At 54.5% G+C, this 18,068-nt stretch overlaps 1 pseudogene; it reads left to right on the plus strand.

The window, feature by feature from the left end:
- LOC136303665 (zinc finger protein 850-like) overlaps window positions 1-15,023 on the plus strand; it is a 141,473-nt pseudogene extending 126,450 nt beyond the window's left edge.
- The last annotated feature ends 3,045 nt before the right edge of the window (window positions 15,024-18,068 follow it).

Consider the following 18,068-nt stretch of genomic DNA (forward strand, 5'->3'; position numbering starts at 1 on the left):
GAAAAAGGCTGGAAATAAATCCCCATAGACTGGTGTCTATAGAGCAGGTATTTGTTTATTGCAGTGCTGGTGGTGAGGGGGATATCTCCACCTATCTCACCCACCCTTGTCATGTGCTGTGGTTCATTTACACAGTAATTATTGTTCAATATTGCCGCGTCATTATAACATCATGGTGAGGCGAGGGTCCGGAGTGACACAGGGTCCCCAGGCAGGAGCAAAGGAGAGCTGCTTTATTCCAAAACCCTGGCCTTTTAAAGCACTTATTATTAGCTACACAGTTTTAAATCATAACAAACATATTTCAACCGACCACCGCACCCCACAATGTGAACACGATATGGTTACATAACTTTTTTTTCTACCTTTAATTCAGTTGAGTCACTTTCCCATAGCCCTCTTTTGCTTGGCCAAAGCAGGAGCCCTGAGCCATGATTTTACAACGCCTTCCCTTTGTAAGGTTGTACCTATACAATACATCATCAAACACATGCAGTTATGGTGTTCCTTGGTCTTTCTGGATCTAACCGGTCTAAATTCTCCATTTTGTAGCTATTTAGATTTACATTTGCCAATTTCCCATTAGTACATGCTGCTGCTTCCCAGTATAGCTATACTTGTCTATTTTGAAATTATTCACCTGCTGAGTTTCTGTTTATTTAAGTGTTAAGACACTAGTTAACAATACACTAGCTATTACATTGTATAGAAAGGTATGATTCAGGTTATATAGATATAAAAAGTTATGATTCAGGTTATATTATATATTATATATCTTATAACTCAAACTGTATAAGCGTCTTGTAACTTTGGCCCAAGTTACAAAGGCATCATTCTCTTTTCTCTGTCTTTATTTGCGCCTTCTTTATCCTCTCTATCTTTATTCTCTCTTATTCCCTCTCTCATTATTCTCTCTTTTCTCTCTCTTTACTCTCTCTTTACTCTCTAGTCTCTTTATTGTCTCTTTCTCTCTCTTTACTCTCTCTTTATTCTCTCTCTTTACCCTCTCTCTGTTTTCTCTTTACTCTCTCTTTACTCTCTAGTCTCTCTATTGTCTTTCTCTCTCTTTATTCTCTTTACTGTCTCTTTATTCTGTCTTTCTCTCTATTCTCTCTCTATCCTCTCTCTACCCTCTCTCTCTCTGTTTTCTCTCTTTATTCTCTGTTTATTCTCTCTCTTTACTCTCCGTTTCTCCCCGCAGCCGAGCGGGGCTGGCGGCAGCCGCGCTCCCCTCAGAGCCCCTGAGGGCGGCAGCAATGGCGGCGCCGCTCCCTCAGCGCGGGCCCGGCGCCGGCGGGCGGGGAGCCCTCGGCAGCGCCCTGGTGGCAGCAGGGACCGAGCCCCGGCACCGGCCTCTGCCCCGTGGGGCCGCGGAGCCGAGGGGGACACGGGCAGGGCGCTCGGCGCCCTCGCCCCCAGCCCCGAAGCCCCTCTGGAAGCCGGCCCGGGGCTCGCCCCCGCCTCCTCCCAGGCCCTGCTGGGCCCGAGCTGTTGCTCAGCGCTGGGCGCGGATCTTGTGCTCGCCCCGAGCGGGGTTTGTTTGCGGCCCGGGGTGCTGAGGATCACTCGGGAAATGTCACTGCAAGGGCGGTGTTTAAAATGATTAGCCCCGGGGCTTCCTTTGTGCTGCGCCTTAAGCCGCTGTTTTATTCCGCTTTTAGCGCCTGCCTGTGAAGAGAAGCCCCCCAGGAGAGCGAAGGCTGCTGAAGTCTGACATCCTTGCCCTAAGCAAGGGCACACTGCTGAAAAGATTACAGCTCTTCTCAGGGCACAGAGAAAGCTGACGCTGTTCCACTTGCTATTTGCTCATCCATCTCTGAATATACAAGACAGCCCTGAAATGTCAGCTTTCAACAGAATGCCTTAGAGTGATGCTTCCTGTGCTGATGACGGTCTTTTAAACCCAGCCTTCTGCCTGACCTCTCCACTGTTGTGTCTCTCTCAAGGCTGTTGTCTCTTACCCCCTCCCATGGGCAGGCCAGTGTTCAGCCATCCCCAGGACAGCAGGGCCCCACCCCACGTCCCTGTGACCTGGGAAGACAAAAAGCATCACTCCAAATGTTCCCCCTTTCCTCCTTCTTCCAGGCATTTGGCCCTGGCAGTGGGGTTTGCTGCTGGTTGCTGTAGGAAGAAGGAGACACCACTCTGACACTTTGGGGCCCATGGAACCAAGGAAGCCCCTGTGACACTGTGGGGCCACATGGAGCCAAGGGACCATTGTGACATTGTGGATCCGAGGAGACCATTGTGACACAACAAGGCCTCGTGGAACCAAGGAATCCAAAGGTGCAAAACATTCCTTGTGAGGTTCTGCCCTGGGGAAGGGGAACCTCATTAATGGCAGCTTGGGCTTGGCACACCCTTGAGGAAGGTACCTGTTTGTAATGGGGAACCTTAGGAGGTTTAGATTGCTTAAAAAAAATTAAAAAAATAAAATAAAACACCTTTTTGCCTGTGTACAGCCAGTTCTCTGAACAAAGCAGATCCCAGGTGACTGAGCAGAGACAGGAGGGGGTTGGGGAATGTGGAGCAAGGTTCTCCACACTGGGTCAGACATCAAGGCACAGCTTCTCTGAGCACGCCAGACCTGCTTAGGAGAGTCCCTGGATCAATACCAGTCAGTGAGTGTTGCAATCACCTCTTCTCTAAAGAGAAAAATACACCCTTTAAAATAAGAATGTGTATTTCTTAGAAGCTCTTTGAAATATTCCTCCATAACTGCAGTAGGAAAGCGCCCTAGTGAACTGCACTACAACAGAGAGAGATCAGGGCAGAGCCATGGTGTGTCAGGACTTGTTTGATCTTAATGAGCCCCATGGTGCATTTGCTGCTGAGCCCTCATGGCCTGAGAGGAGATGGCACAAACCTTTTCAGGAGTCAAAGTCAGAGCACAAACCCAGAGTGTCTCAAGGAATTAATGAGTTCCACTGAGGTCCATCCCCAACACAGGCTCCTCATGGAGTCCTTGAAGGAGAAAATTGGAGGCCAGGATTGCACAAAAACCCCTCAGAGACTCAGTGTGGAAAGGAAAATCCAAAGTGCCTTAAACACCTTGAGGATCTCAAAGCATTAATGAGCCCCCTGAATGTTGTTACTGAGTAAGAATCTCAGGGGAGTAATTACAGGAGATAATTGGAGGCCATGAATGCACAAACCTCTCAGAGACTCCAAGGCAGAAGCAAAACCCAAAGTCCTTTGTAAAACCTGCAGGCCCTTAGAAGCCCCACCAGGGCCATTCCTGACCAAGGCTCCCCAGGGACTCCTTCCAGCAGATCCTTGAGGCCACTGGGATGGGAGGGGGATGCTGAGGGCAGGACAAGGGGCTGACAGTGCCCAGCCTTGCTGAGGCTGTGCCAGGAGGCCCCAGGGCTTCAGGACAAGGTGTCTGCTCACTGCCCTTGGTGGCACAGAGGCTGCTGTGCCCCACGACACCCAGACTTGGCTTCTCTTTGTCCCCACCTGTCATCACTGCCTGCACTTCTCTGCTCTGGCTGGGGCCTGGGGACACTTTCTCGGTCATGCCCCTCAGCAGGACCCATTAAAACTTCAAGAAACTTTGGAGTTGCATTCTGACTGGGAGCTCTGGAGAGGTTTCTTCAGCTCCCTCTCAGGGACTGATGTTGAGAGCCTCAGTACAAACCCCAAGAGGGTCATGAAAGTCCTTGTGCTGTGTCTGTGCTGCTGAGCTGGGCCGGGCTCCTGGCACAGAGGCAGCTCCTGGCAAGGGCAGCGCTGCAGAGAGACAGCTCTGCCCAGGAGCAGCTCCTGTGCACAGCCCAGCAGGGCTGGGGCACTGCCTGCAGCCACCCCGGGCACAGCACACAGGCACTGAGGGGCTCAACTCAGCCTGGGCTGGCAGCACGGAGCAGAGCTCACTGAGGGCTCACTAGAGGAGAAATCCTCACAGTGTCGGGAACAGTCACTCTCTGGCTGGGGGAAGAGAAGCTGCAGCTCCTGCAGGGATCTCCTGAAGCTGGCACATCCCACAGCTCTGAGGCCCTTCCAGGAGGACTCTCAGAGTCGCTGCAGGGCAGGGATGTGGCCCTAGGGCAGGGCTGGGTGTCCCTGATGCACCACCCGAGGCACAGCACAGGGCAGCTCCCTGCTGCCGGGCTCTGCTGCAGGGCTGAGCAGCCGGGGCTGCAGCCAGGGGTGCCCAGGGCTGTCGTGCAGAGCAGGGTCCTGCAGCCCAGGGCTCTGTGCTGGGCCACGGAAAGCTTTGCTGTCCCTCCAAAGTCACTCTCAGAACTCTCAAGAGGCTCCTTGTATTCCTTGTTCCTCCAGGGCTCAGTGGGATGAGATCAGGGTCCCACTGCAGCCTACAAGAGACTCAGGTTTTGCTTGTTGGTGGCCAGCGCCCATCAGATGGTGAATGGTCTGTGCTGAACCTTCCTGTGGCTCTACAGCTTGTGCCAGGGCTGATGGCAGGGGAATGTTTGTCTGGAGGGATCTGAGAGCTGCCAGGAAAGCACAGGGGTCCTGCAGGGACAGCGTGTGCCAGGGATCAGCAGGGAGTGGAGCTCACTGGGCGCAGTCCCTCTCCTTGTGATGCCACAGGTGCCAGAGCACATCACAGCCCTGCTCCTTGTGATTTCACAGGCACCAGAGGACTGTGAAATGTGTCCTCTCTCTGCTTGATGTCACAGGCAGGCACCAATGCACATCACAGCCATGCTCCACGTGTTGTCACAGCCACCAGAGCATATCACAGCACCGCTCCTTGTGATGTCACAGGTACCAGGGGTACCTGACAACCCTGCTCCTTGTGACATCAAAGGAACCAGAGAACATCACAGCCCATCTTCTTGGGATGGCACAGGCATCAGAGCACATCACTGTGGAAAATCAGACAGCTACAGAAGCTGAGCTGGGTGGCACCGGCAGACCCTTTGGCCCTGGTACAGTGAAAGCCGTGGGAGAGATAAACTCAAGGCAAGAACAAAAGTGAAGACACCATGTCTGATCACGCTGACCGCTCTGACGAGAGAGAAAGTAACAAGGCCATTGCTAGTGCAAGAATGTAAGAAGGACTCTATAATAGAAAAGATTGTGTTACTAAAGGAACAAGGGCAAAGGGGTCTGAGTGGAAAATTTTGTACGGAACGTAGAGACCTATGAATACTGGTGAACTTGTGTACTAAACTGGCTTTGCTTTGCTGACGTAGCGGAGCCCGTGTCTCTCATTTCCTGCACATCACAGCCAGCCCCGCACCTTGAGACATCACAGGCACCAGAGTAAATCCCAGCCCTGCTCCTTGTGACATCACAGGCACCAGAGTAAATCCCAGCCCTGCTCCTTGTGACATCACAGGCACCAGAGTAAAACCCAGCCCTGCTCCTTGTGATGTCACAGGTACCAGAGTAAATCCCAGCCCTGCTCCTTGTGATGTCAGAGGCACCAGAGTAAATCCCAGCCCTGCTCCTTGTGATGTCAGAGGCACCAGAGTAAATCCCAGCCCTGCTCCTTGTGATGTCACAGGTACCAGAGCACATCACAGCCAGGCCCCACTCTTTGTCTTATCACAGGCACCAGAGTACCTGACAGCCCTGCTCCTTGCAATGTCATGGGCAGCAGTGCACATCACAGCCAATCCCTCTCCTTGGGATATCACAGGCACAAGAGCACATTACAGCCAGCCCCGCTCCTTCCGTTATCACAGGCACCAGAGCACATCAGAGCCCTGGTCACTGTGATGTCACAGGCACCAGAGAACATGACAGCTTTGTTCCTTGTGATTTCATGGGCACCAGAGTAAATCATTGCCCCACTCCTTGCAAAGTCACAGGTGCCTGTGACATCTCAAGGAGCAGGACTGGCTGGAAGGTGTTCTGTTCTGGCTGTGAAATCACAACGTGCAGAGGTTCCAAAGGAAAAGAACACTCTCCCCCAGTTCCCTCACTACCAGTTCCTCCCAGCTACTTCCAGCATGATCCCGTTTGCTCACAACCATTCCTAGTCAGCCTCAGTGTAGTCACTCACTGCCAGTATGATCCAAGTCACCTCCAGCATGATCCCAGTTCCTCCCAGTATAAGCCCAGTTGCTTCCAATCAGCCCCAGCACACACCCAGTCACTCCCAGTTCCTCCCAGTTGCTCCTAGCATGATCCCAGTTGCTCACAGCTGCTCCTGGTCACACTCAGCATGATCCCAGTCAATCCCAGTATATCCCATTTGCCCACCGCATCGTCTTAATTGGCCCTGCAGGCTCCTACTCATTCCCAGTATGATGCCAGTATGATCCCAGTCTCCCTCGGTGTGTTGCAGTCTCCCCCACCATGGGCTAAGCTCCTCCCAGCACGATCCCCGTATAACCCAGTCACTCCCAGTGATACCAGTCCTGGGATCCCCCAGCCCTCTCTGTGTTCCCCCCTCCCGGGAGGAGCCCTAAGGGCTGGAAGTGCCCAGCCAGGGTCCCCAGCAAGGCCCAGTGTGGATGTGCAGCCCCCAGTTTTCCCAGTTTCCCTCTCCTTTTCCCCGGGCCGGGTTCCCCCCGGCCCCAGCGGGTGGGAGCAGCCGAGAGCCCCGCGCTGCCCATCCCGACCTGTCCCGGCTCCATCCCCGCTCCTCCCGCGGCCGCCAGGGCTTCGGGAACGGGGCACCGGGGTGTGCCTGCTCCTGGCGGAGGAGGAGGGCTGGGAGAGGAGAGATGGAGAAGGAGAGCGAGAAGGGATGGAAGTACGGGAAGGAGGTGGGGTTAGGGAGGAGGAGGAGGAAGGATGGAAGGGGAGGAGCCGGAGAAGGAAGAGGAGGAGGGACAAAGGAGGGTCAAGAAAAGGAGAAGTACCACGAGGTCGAGCGCTCTCTGAATTCACAGCCCTCGGCCGTGGCATCATCACGCCCCATCCCACAGGTGACCGGGGAGGGGGAGCTCGGCCCAGATATCCTGGGTGGTCCCTGGGTTGGGTTTTTTCGGAGGGGATATTTTGAGAATGAAAAACTCCAAAGCTGAGCAGAAAATGCCCCTTGAGGGGACACTGGGGGGTCCCAGTGTTGGCTGCCGTCAGAGGCAGCCTGGAGGAGCAGAGCCCTGTGCCCCCCAGGAGCCCAAAGTGGGGAGCCCAGAGAGGGGGGAGCGCCGCCATTGGCGGGACCCTCAACAGCCTGGAGAGGGGCAGGGGGGACTCCTTGGACCCCCTGCACCCCAAAGCAGAGAACTGCGGGAGAATGGACTCTGGGACCCCAAAACCCCCCAGCATCCCTAAACGGGGAGACACGAGAGGGGGGAGTTTTTTGGGTTTCTGGGGAGGGTGGGAACCAAGTAGACAAGGGACCTCTAATACAAGCCTGACTCCCAGCAGCTGGGACAGGGGGTAACCCCCGAACACCAAAGGGGAGAGGCCCGAGACAGAGAATTCCTGGGAGGCATTTTCAGGACTGAATCTTGGTGTTTGGGAGGTTTTTATGGACCCCAGATGTCTGGTCACTTCCGGAGATGGACTTGGGCAGAGGGACCTTCAAAGTCAATGCACTCATCCTGTGTTTTTCACCTAATCAGGATTTCCCATTCCCAAACCTTGGCCAGAGGAAGGAGAAGGCTGTGAGGAAGAGGAAGATGCCCCTGGAGCCCCAGGCAGGTGAGGAAGCCACTGCCCCTTTCCCCCTCTCTCCTGCTCCATCTCCCAGCCCAGCATGGCCCCAGCTACAGGACAACCCTGCACTGACGCCGTCCTGCTCAGGCCAAACTGAGGGGATCTCTGTCCCCGTCCTTCTGGCACAGAGGCAAATCCCATCCTCTCCTTTTCCTTCCTCCCCCAGACAAAGAGCTGAGGATGGAGACCAGGGAGGACAAATCGCCTCAGCAGGACCTCATGGAAGAGGCTGTTTTGAGCAGCTCCACGGCGCAGGAATCCAAACAGGAGGAAAAGCCCCAGAGATCCCACATGAAGAGGGGCTCCAAACCCATCCCAGGGTGCTCTGAGGAGGAAAGACCAAACCTGTGCTGGAACGGCAGCTGGAGATCCAGCCAGATCTCTGAGCTTGTCCATGAGCAGCCTCATGATGGGGAGAAGCCCCACAAGTGCTTGGAGTGTGGGAAGAGCTTCAGGCAAAGCTTCCACCTGATCCGCCACCAGATGATCCACACTGGGGAGAGGCCCTGCGAATGTCCTGAGTGTGGGAAGAGCTTCAGAGACAGCTCCCACCTGATCCGCCACCAGATGATCCACACTGGGGAATGGCCCTATGAGTGCTTGGAATGTGGGAAGGGCTTCAGTGAGAGCTCGAACCTGATCGTCCACCAGATGATCCACTCTGGTGAGAAGCCCTTCGAGTGTGGGGAATGTGGGAAGAGCTTCATCCAGAGATCCAGCCTTATTGTCCACCAGAGAATCCACACTGGGGAGAGGCCCTTTGAGTGTGGGGAATGTGGTAAGAGCTACATCCAGAGCTCCAACCTGATCAGCCACCAGAGGACCCACACTGGGGAGAGGCCCTATGAGTGCTTGGAATGTGGGAAGAGCTTCAGCCAGATCTCCCACCTGTCCTCCCACAAGAAGATTCACACTGGGGAAAGGCCCTACGAATGTCCCAAGTGTGGGAAAAGGTTTCACACCAGCTCAGACCTCCTCATACACGAGCGGATTCACACGGATGAGAGGCCATTCCGCTGTCCCGAGTGTGGGAAGGGATTCAAGCACAACTCCACCCTCATCACCCACCAGCGCATCCACACTGGGGAGAGGCCCTACGAGTGTCCCCAGTGTGGGAAGAGCTTCTCCTGGAGCTCATCCTTGAGACACCACCAACAGAGCCACTGGTAAGGGAACCCCTGTGAGTGCCCCGACTGTGGGAACAGCTTTGTGCACTGCTCCAACTTCATCCCCCATTAGAGGACCTACATTGGGCAGAGCCCTGGTGACCCACATTCCCAGTGGAATTCCCACCTGGCAGGTGGTCTCCACACTCTCCTGGATTCCCATGGGCACCTGGATCAACCCAAGGGCAGGAGCATCCATCAGTAGTCAAATCGACATTGGAAATTCACTGGGAAGATCTGATTTTCTAATTTTACACCCTAAAAACCTTGACTGCTCTGTCCAGTTGTTTCTTCTGGTGGCATCAAGCAGTACTGGATGATCTTGATGATCTTTTCCTACCTGAATAATTTCCATCTTTATCACATCAAAACACCCAGAACCAGGGTAAAAATAAAGAAATTTAGTAAAGGGATCTAAAGCAGCCCTGTTTTACCAGGATTTGGGGGTGCGTTTGGGGTTGGTTCACTGGATTTTTTGGGATTCGTGGGGGTTGCCCAGGCTGGGCGGACAGGGCCACAATTTCATACGTGTGTGCGCAGAATGTGTCCACCTGAGCCCAGCTGTTCTCCAGGAATTCTGGTTGTCTGTCCCAGTCCCTGGCGGGGGTCTCCCCATTTTGGGGTGTGCTCCCCAAAGTGCCCAAATCGCTGCTGAAGTGCCCGAGCTGCTCCTGGCTGGGGATGTTCCTGTGCACCAACCTCTCCTGGTCAGTGCCATGGGGCGCTGGGAGGAAGTTTTGGGGGATCGTGGGGGAACTAGGAGAGGCTTTTGTGGCTCTTGGGGCCATTTGTGGTGCTCGGAGGGGGTTTGGGGGGCTTTTGGGGCAGTCTGTGTGACAGTTTTGGTGGTCCTGGCCAGGCTGTGTGGCTTGGAGAGAATTTGGATGAGACTTGGGGGAGATGGAAAGGGGTTCTGGTGGTTCTTGGGGCCATTTATATGGCAAGAAGCATTTGGGGGGGTCCTGGCCAGGAGCTGGGGGGGTGGTTTGAGGGTTCCAGGAGTGTCTGTGGGGCTGGGAGGGGGTTTTAGGGCAGATGTGACCCCCCTCCCCAGACCCCCAAAGCTGCCAGCAGACCCCACCCCCCAAGATGCTGCCGGGGGTGGGGGTGTCCATGCTGGGGTTCATCCTCCTGGCGCTGCAGGAGAAGGTGAGGGGCGTCCCCAGAGCGTGTGTGACCCCCCATGCCGGTGTCACCCCCTTTTCCCTCCCCACAGGGCTCCTGCCCCAGCTCCTGCTGCCCCCGGGGGGAATTTGGGGAGGGGGCAGAGGGGGTGCGCAGCCCCCGCCGGGGGATGACCCCGGCCCAGCCCCTTTGTTTAGCACCAAGCTGGGCTTGGGGCCGCAGGGGGAAGAGGCCCAGGGGAAGCAGATCCTGCAGGTGGGACAGGGCTTGGGCTCAGGGCAAGGTCCTGCCCTGCACACCTAGCTCAGGTGTGACCCTGCCCCGGGAAGGGAGCGGGACATTCCCATCCCCACGGATCCTATCCCCAAAATACCACTTTTGGGATCCCTCATCCGTCTCTGCAGTCCCCCCTCCAACATCTCCAGGCCTCTGGGAAGAGCTCAAGGGGATGGAATTTCCCAACCAGCAAGGCCCAGTGTGGATGTGCAGCGCCCAGTTTTCCCAGTTTCCCTCTCCTTTTCCCCGGGCCGGGTTCCCCCCGGCCCCAGCAGGTGGGAGCAGCCGAGAGCCCCGCGCTGCCCATCCCGACCTGTCCCGGCTCCATCCCCGCTCCTCCCGCGGCCGCCAGGGCTTCGGGAACGGGGGAGGAGGAGGAGGGGAGAGGGAGGAAGAGGCGGAGCGGCAGCGGGAAGCGGGAGGAAGAAGAGCAGAGGAGGGAACCCGGCGGCCCCAGCGCTCCCTGAACCCGCAGCCCCCCGGGACCATCGGCCCCATCCCGCAGGTGCCCGGGGAGGCGGAACTCGCCCCAGATATCCCGGGTGGGGTCCCTGGGTTCGGTTTTTTTGGGGGATGTTTGGGGCTTGCAGGGCTCCCCCCTCGGGGGACATGGCGGGGTCCCCGGGAGGTGTTTTTGGGGGGTCCCGGTGTCGGCAGAGCCCCGGCGGGGGCCGGGGGAATGCGGGTCCCCCCAGGTGGGGGTTGGTCTTCCCGGGCCGGGCCCTCCGAGCTCTGCCGGGGCCACGTGGGGAGCGGCGGGACCGGCGGGGGGACACCGGGTTTGGGGAGCCCGGCAGAGATCCGGGCTTTGGGGACCCCCTGAGCGGGACCCCAGAGACAGGAGAGCCCCAGGAGCCCAAAGCGGGGACCCCAAGAGGGGGGGACCCCTGGGATTGCCGGGACCCCGTTGGGGGGTGCTGGGGCTGGAGGGGCGGGATGGCCGGGAAAGGGGTTCGGGGCTCCCGGTGCCGGCAGCGGCTGCTCCCAGGATGAGCCCAGTCAGTCCCAGTATGATCCTGATCACTTCTCACTCCCTCTAGGATCCCTGTTGCTCCCAGTATGAGCCCAGTGAGTCCCAATATGGGCTGGTCCCTTGCCCTCACTCCCTGCCTGATCCCAGTATGACCCAGTCACTCCCAGTCATTTCCTATTACGTTACAATTTGCCCCCAGCACGGTCCCAGTTCCTGCGAGTTCCTCCAGCTTTTGTGCAGTGTGTTCCCAGTTCTCCCAGTTGCCCCTAGTACAGTCCCGGTAATTCCCAGTATGATCCCAGCCTCTCCCAGCAGGGCTCCGGTCACTCCCACTTGCCCCCAGCACACTCCCAGTGGCTCCCAGTGTGGTCCTAGTCCCCACCTGCATGGTCTCAGGCATTCCCAGTATATCCCAGTTGTCCTGAACATTCTTGTAGTCATTCCCAGGCACTCCCAGCTACCCCAGTGTGGTTCAGATGCCCCCAGTTTTATCCCAGCCACTCCCAGTGCATCCCAGTTGTTACCAGCATGCATCCTATCATTCACAGTTGCTCCCAGTTCCTCCCAGTGTGGGAGCAGTTGGCTCTCAGCATGGGCCCTGTAGCTCCCAGTAACCCCCAGTCTGGGTCTAGTCATGCCTTAATCCATAATCCCAGTATGATTGTAGCCAATCCCAATATGATCCCAGTCACTTGCAGTCTAATTCCAGTCACTCCCAATCACTACCAGGATGAGGCCAGTGGCCCCCAGTTGCTCCCTGTCAATGCCAGCATGACCCCAGTAGCCTCCAGTATGATCCCTGTGATTCCCTGTCTATCCCAGTATATCCCAGTCACTCCCAGTTGTCCTCAGTTGCTTTCAGCTTGATCCCAGTTGCTCACAGCCACTCCCAGTCACCCTCAGTGCAGTCCCAGTTGCTACCACTATGATCCACTATGATCCCAGTCTACCCCAGCATGGCCCAACTGCTCCCACTGAAATCCAGTAGTATCCCAGTTTCCCCCAGCATGGTTCCAGTTGCTTCCTGTTCCTCCCAGTTGTGCCCAGTTTCCCCTGGTATAGTCCCAGTCCTGTCCCCATATAATCCCAGTCCCTCCCAGCATGGTCCCAGACATTTCCAGTTGCCCCCAATGTACACTCTGTCAATCCCATTCACTCCCAGGAGCCCCCAGCATGGTCCCAGTTCTGCCTAGCATGGTCTTGCCTGTTCCCAGTGTGGTTCCAGTCATCCCAGTGTGGTTAACAGACCCTCCCAGTATATCCCAGTTGCCCTCAGCATGCTCTTAGCTATGCCTAGTCGCTCCCAGCTGCCCCACTGAGGTTCCAGTTACCCCAGTACAAACCTGTCCCTCCCAGTGATGTCACTCCTGGGATCCCCCACCCCTCTCTGTGTTTCTCCCTCCCAGCTCTCCTGAGAGGAGCCCCAAGGGCTGGAAGTGCCCAGCCAGGGTCCCCAGCAAGGGTCAGGGGCAGCTGACTCTTGGGGAACAGGGAATGGGGCATCGAGGGTGTCGCTGCTCCTGGGGGAGGAGGAGGAGAGATGGAAGAGGAGGGACAAATGAGGATCAAGAAAAGGAGAAGGAAGGAGGAGGTCGAGAGCTCCCTGAATTCACAGCCCCCCAACACATGGGAGAATCGCCCCCCACCTCCCCCACCAATCCCGCAGGTGACCGGGGAGGGGAGCTGGGCCCAGATGTCCTGGAGGGGTCCCTGGGTTGGGTTTTTCTGGGGGGGGGGGGATGTTTGGAGAATAAAGATCTCCAAAGGTGAGTGGAAAATGCCCCTGGAGGGGACATTGGTGGGTCCCAGTGGTGGCTTCCAGCAGAGGCGGCCTGGAGGAGCAGAGCCCTGTGTCCCCCAGGAGCCCAAAGTGGGGAGCCCAGAGAGGGGGCAGCACCATGATTTGTGGGACCCTCAACAGCCTGGAGAGGGGCAGGGGGGACTCCTTGGACCCCCTGCACCCCAAAGCAGAGAATTAGGGGAGAAAGGACCCTAGGATCCCAAAAGCCCCTGGTGTCTCTAAATGGGGAGATAGAAGAGGGAGTAGGTTTTCAGATTCCTGGAACCTCTGGCAGCCTGGAAAGGGAGGAATCCCAGAACCCTAAAATGGAGAGACCAGAGACAGGGAACTCCTAAGAGGTTTTTTCAGGGCAGATTTTTATGGACATATGATGCTGACTTCTAGAGATGGACTTGGGCAGGGGGACCTTCAAACCCAAGGTGCTCACATCTTGTTTTGCCTGCAAACCAGGATTTCCCATTCCCAAACCTTGGCCGGATGGAGGGCGAGGCTGTGAGGAAAAGGAAGATGCCCCAGGACAGCCAGACAGGTGAGGAGGAAGTCAGTGCCCCTTTTCCCCTCTCTCCTGCTCCGTCTCCCAGCCCGGCATGGCCCCAGCTGCAGGACAAACCCCCTGCCAGTGATGAACTGGGGGGAATCTCCTTCCCCTTCCCTCTGGCACGGAGGCAAATCCCATCCTCTCCTTGTCCTTCCTTCCCCAGACAAGGAGCTGAGGATGGAGACCAGGGAGGACAAATCCCCACAAAAGACCCTCGTGGAAGAGGCTGATTTGAGTGACTCCACGGGGCAGGAATCCAATGGGGAGGAAAATCTCCAGAGATCCCACAGGACAAGCTCCAGCCCCAGCCCAGGGAGCTCTGAGGAGGAAAGACTCCTCACCCTGTGCCAGGAAGGCAGCCAGAGATTGAGCCAGAGCTCTGAGCTGGTGGTCCATGAGCTGTTTCATGAAGAGGAGAAGCCCCACAAGTGTGGGGAATGTGGGAAAAGCTTCAACTGGAGGTCCCGCCTGATCCACCACCAGATGATTCACACTGGGGAGAAGCCCTACGAGTGTCCTGAGTGTGGGAAGGGCTTTAGGGACACCCCTGGATTGATCATCCACCATCGCATCCACACCGGGGAACGGCCCTTCGAGTGTGGGCAATGTGGCCAGAGCTTCAACCGGAGCTCCCACCTGACCTCCCACCTGAAGATCCACACTGGGGAGAGGCCCTACGAGTGTTCTGAGTGTGGGAAGACATTCCAGACCAGCTCCCTTCTCCTCGTACACCAGCGGATTCACACGGATGAGAGGCCATTCCGCTGCCCCGACTGCAGGAAGGGCTTCAAGTACAACTCCCACCTCGTCAGGCACCGGCGCATCCACACTGGGGAGAAGCCCTACGAGTGTCCTGAGTGTGGGAAGAGATTCAGAACGAGCTCAGTCTTGAATCAGCACCAATGGAGACACCGGTAAGGGAAGCCCTGCGAGTGCCCCAGCTGCAGGAGGAGCTTCATCCTCTGCTCCAACTCCATCCCCCATCAGAGCACCCACGCTGGGGAGAGCCCTGGTGAGCCACATTCCTGGTAATCCAGGTTGGGAAGACACCTGGCTGGTGGTCACCACATCCTCCTGGATCCCCATGGGCACCGGGATGAACACAGGGGCAGGCACATCTGTTGAGACTCAGATCGACATTGCAAGTTCATTGAGAAGAGCTGATTTTTTTACCTTGTCTTGGTTTGAAAGACAGGTGTCTGCTGAGGAAAGCAGGAGCCTCCCTTGGAATGGAAAATGTAAACCCCCTCCCTCCAAATTATTATAATTTTGAAATTAAGGAGCTCTCAGGCAAAGGTATGAGAATAGGAATAACTGTTCTTTAGTAGTGTGTATAATAAAGCAAACAAACAACAACAGCTACAGCATTAACAACAAACAGAACCACAAACCCAGTGACCCCTTCTTGGCCGTGGGCACTTTCCCCTGATTCCCCTACAGCCGCAGGGGTGCTGTGGTGTGAGCTCGGGGAGCATGTGGTAATAATGGCAGCTTGACCAAGATAGGAAGGGATGAAGAGAGGCTTTTCGTCACAAACCCCTGGGGCAGTCAATCCCAGGGCCCCAGCAGCAAGCTGGGCTGGCACCTGTATGTAGAGTTACAATCCAATTAGTTTTAGTAAGTTGACAATATGGGGATAGAGAGTAAAATGTCCTAAAGTAACTTTAGCATGCTTATATCCCCAGTCATCTGTTCTGTATATTCTGTATGTGTTCTGTGTCTTTAAAACTAGCTCTAAAAACAAAACAAACAAAAAAACCCCACACACAATTTGTTTTAGAAAAACAGCATTCACTCCTTCACATTTTTTTCTCTAAACCCTATGTATTCATCAAAAACACAACAACCAAACAAAAACCTTTTTTTTTTTGCTTTTAGTTAGTTTAGCTAGCTGAAGCAAACAAGCTCCCTAAACTGGTTTTTTTTCCCTTAAAATTGTTTAACCTATCCTAAACTAAAACCACCAAAAAACACCAAAATCTCGCACCTACAACCCACCAAAACCTAAACCTCCAAAAAAACCCTAAAAAACCCTAAAACTAATAAAACTAAGTATAACTCTAAGTGTAACTACATACAGGCAGGGGTGTGGGGCTGCAGTGCAGGGAAAGGTTGGAGCAGTGCACAAGAAGCAGCGGGGTGGGGCAGCAGGGGCCTGGCTCCCAGCAGGGCAAGGAGAGGCAAACTCAGGGTCAGGGCACCCGAGCAGATGGTGCTAGGTCTGTCTTTTAATGAGTAACACTTGATAAACAAGCACTCACTTTAAAATTTCAAAGGTTTATTGAACCTTAACAAAAGGAGAAAGGGACGGCACTGGGAGCGCGGCCGACTGCCAGAGGCTCATCCACAAAATAGCAGCTCCACTTTTTATACCCCTGGTATGACATAAGCCAACCCTGGGCCCTCCCAAAGTCTGCCGCTCAACTCTTCTTTGCCATCCAAAAATGGAGTCCTTCTTGCAGCGTGACTGGAGGTGAGGTGCTGTCATGCCAGGCCTCCCCAGTACGAGCTTTCCCCATTCCCAGCTGCCCCATGCAAGGGTCCGTGGCCTGGAGACCCCCGCACAGCCAGGCTGGTGTTTCCGTGCCTGGTGCTTCCAGCAGCCTCTCCCCACCTCTTGTGCACTTCGTGTCTTGCCTCCAATCTGACACATTCCAAATCCACCCAACTGTCCAATGTCCTCAAGCTCCAACAGACTCAGGTACAGATCCTGTGCAGTGCTGACCAGAGCTGAGGTGCCTGCACTCAGATTATGGGCAATCTGGCCATCCCACTTATGAGGATGGTGCCTTTTCAAACCAATTATGAGGATGGTGCCTTTTCAAACCAGTTATGAGAACAGTGCCTTTTCAAACCAGTTATGAGGATGGTGCCTTTTCAAACCAGTTATGAGAACAGTGCCTTTTCAAACCAATGATGAGGATGGTGCCTTTTCAAACCAGTTATGAGGATGGTGCCTTTTCAAACCAGTTATGAGAACAGTGCCTTTTCAAACCAGTTATGAGAACAGTGCCTTTTCAAACCAGTTCTCCCAAGTCTGACTCTCGCACTAACCACACTCCCAGACTGCATCCCACTCACACCCCAAGCACACCCCCGGACTCCGTCTCCCCCTCGCACAATACTCTCAATCCTCCAGATCTTTCCATCTGCAGTTTTTCAGGGGGCCTTTCCCCTTCTTCCCCCTCCTCTTTATCCTTATTTGGTCCTTTATTGTCCCCGAGGTGTCGACCTGCAAATCAGCAATGACCCCAGGAGAAGCCAATCGAGCCACGAGATCAGGGGGTGGAACTCTCGTCGAAAATCTCCTAGGGCCATGGAGACGAGGTTTTAATGCCAGATGAGTCCCCAGTTGTGAGAAACGACCGCTCACTTTAAAATTTCAGAGCTTTATTAAACCTCAACAAACACAACAAAGGACTGAATAAGGAGAAAGGACCAACCCAGACTGTCCAGTGGCAGCAATACAGAGGGGGGCAAAGGGGGCTGTAGAGAGAACTGGGGGTGTCCAAACAACAAACTACAATAACACAACCATACATCAACAGAACTTCTTTTAATGTACACACAGTATTCATCCGATAATTGTGAGAGCCAATCATCATACTACTCATCTCTAACAGTGAGGTAGGTGATGATGATGAGGTCCCAGTGCAGTGGCTGCTCTCACGAGCAGAGGATCACCCCATGGCAGAAGAAGCAGCTCTGGGCTGGGCTCTGGCAGCAGCAGGGAATTCCTTTCCCCAAGCAGCAGCTCCGACCTTCCTCCTCTTGAGAGGAATGACAGACTTGTCTTTACAAACAAGCAGTGGATCTGCTGGTAGATAAAACCAGCACTGAGAGATGAAAGAAACAATGGGGAGGATTCCACTGATTGATGAATGGAAAAGAAGATATTTGCCTTTACAAACAAACTGTGTGTTTGCTGATAAATGAAATTGGATATTGAAAGATGAAAGAAACAATGGGGAAACCCCATAAATTCTGTAAGAATTAAAAATTAAAAGGGGGGTTATACATTCAAGGGGAATTTTAGGTATTAGGCACTCCGGGAAGTCTGTAACTCTCAAGTACATCAGCCAATGGAGAAAGAGAGAGGGAAATGCGGCCGGGAAATGAGGATAAATAGGAGGCTGTATCCTCCAAAAGTTTGAGAGACCCCAGGGGAAATGCCTCATGGTCTCTCCCTTTATTCGAATAAGGAAAAAGGATTCCTCTGTCTCCTTTTTGGACAGAAACCTCTGACGTTTGTGGAATAAATTTCCTAACACTCTGAAGCCAAGAGAGAGAGAGCCAGCAGCTGCCCCAGCCCCATCTTTTACCTGCCCGATTCTCTCGATATCTCTGCCCCTCAGAAAGAAATTCTTAAGTAAAAGAAGTGCAACCAGATGCTCTCTTCCCCTGAGCTTGATCACTTCTTTCATTTTCTTAAGTGCCCAGTTGTTAGTGTTTCCTAGCAAGAAATGGGGGAAAAAATCTATAAAAAGGAACAAAAGGAAGAAAATCCAAACTTTACACCCTAAAAAACATGCCCCATCCAATTGTTTCTTCTGGTGACATTGAACAAAGCTAAGATGATCCTTGGAAGTCTTTTCCAGC

This window comes from Chamaea fasciata, unplaced genomic scaffold, assembly GCF_029207755.1.
Source record: "Chamaea fasciata isolate MVZ Bird 193981 ecotype frontalis unplaced genomic scaffold, bChaFas1.0.hap1 SCAF_40, whole genome shotgun sequence".
In the NCBI taxonomy this organism is placed as follows: domain Eukaryota; kingdom Metazoa; phylum Chordata; class Aves; order Passeriformes; family Sylviidae; genus Chamaea; species Chamaea fasciata.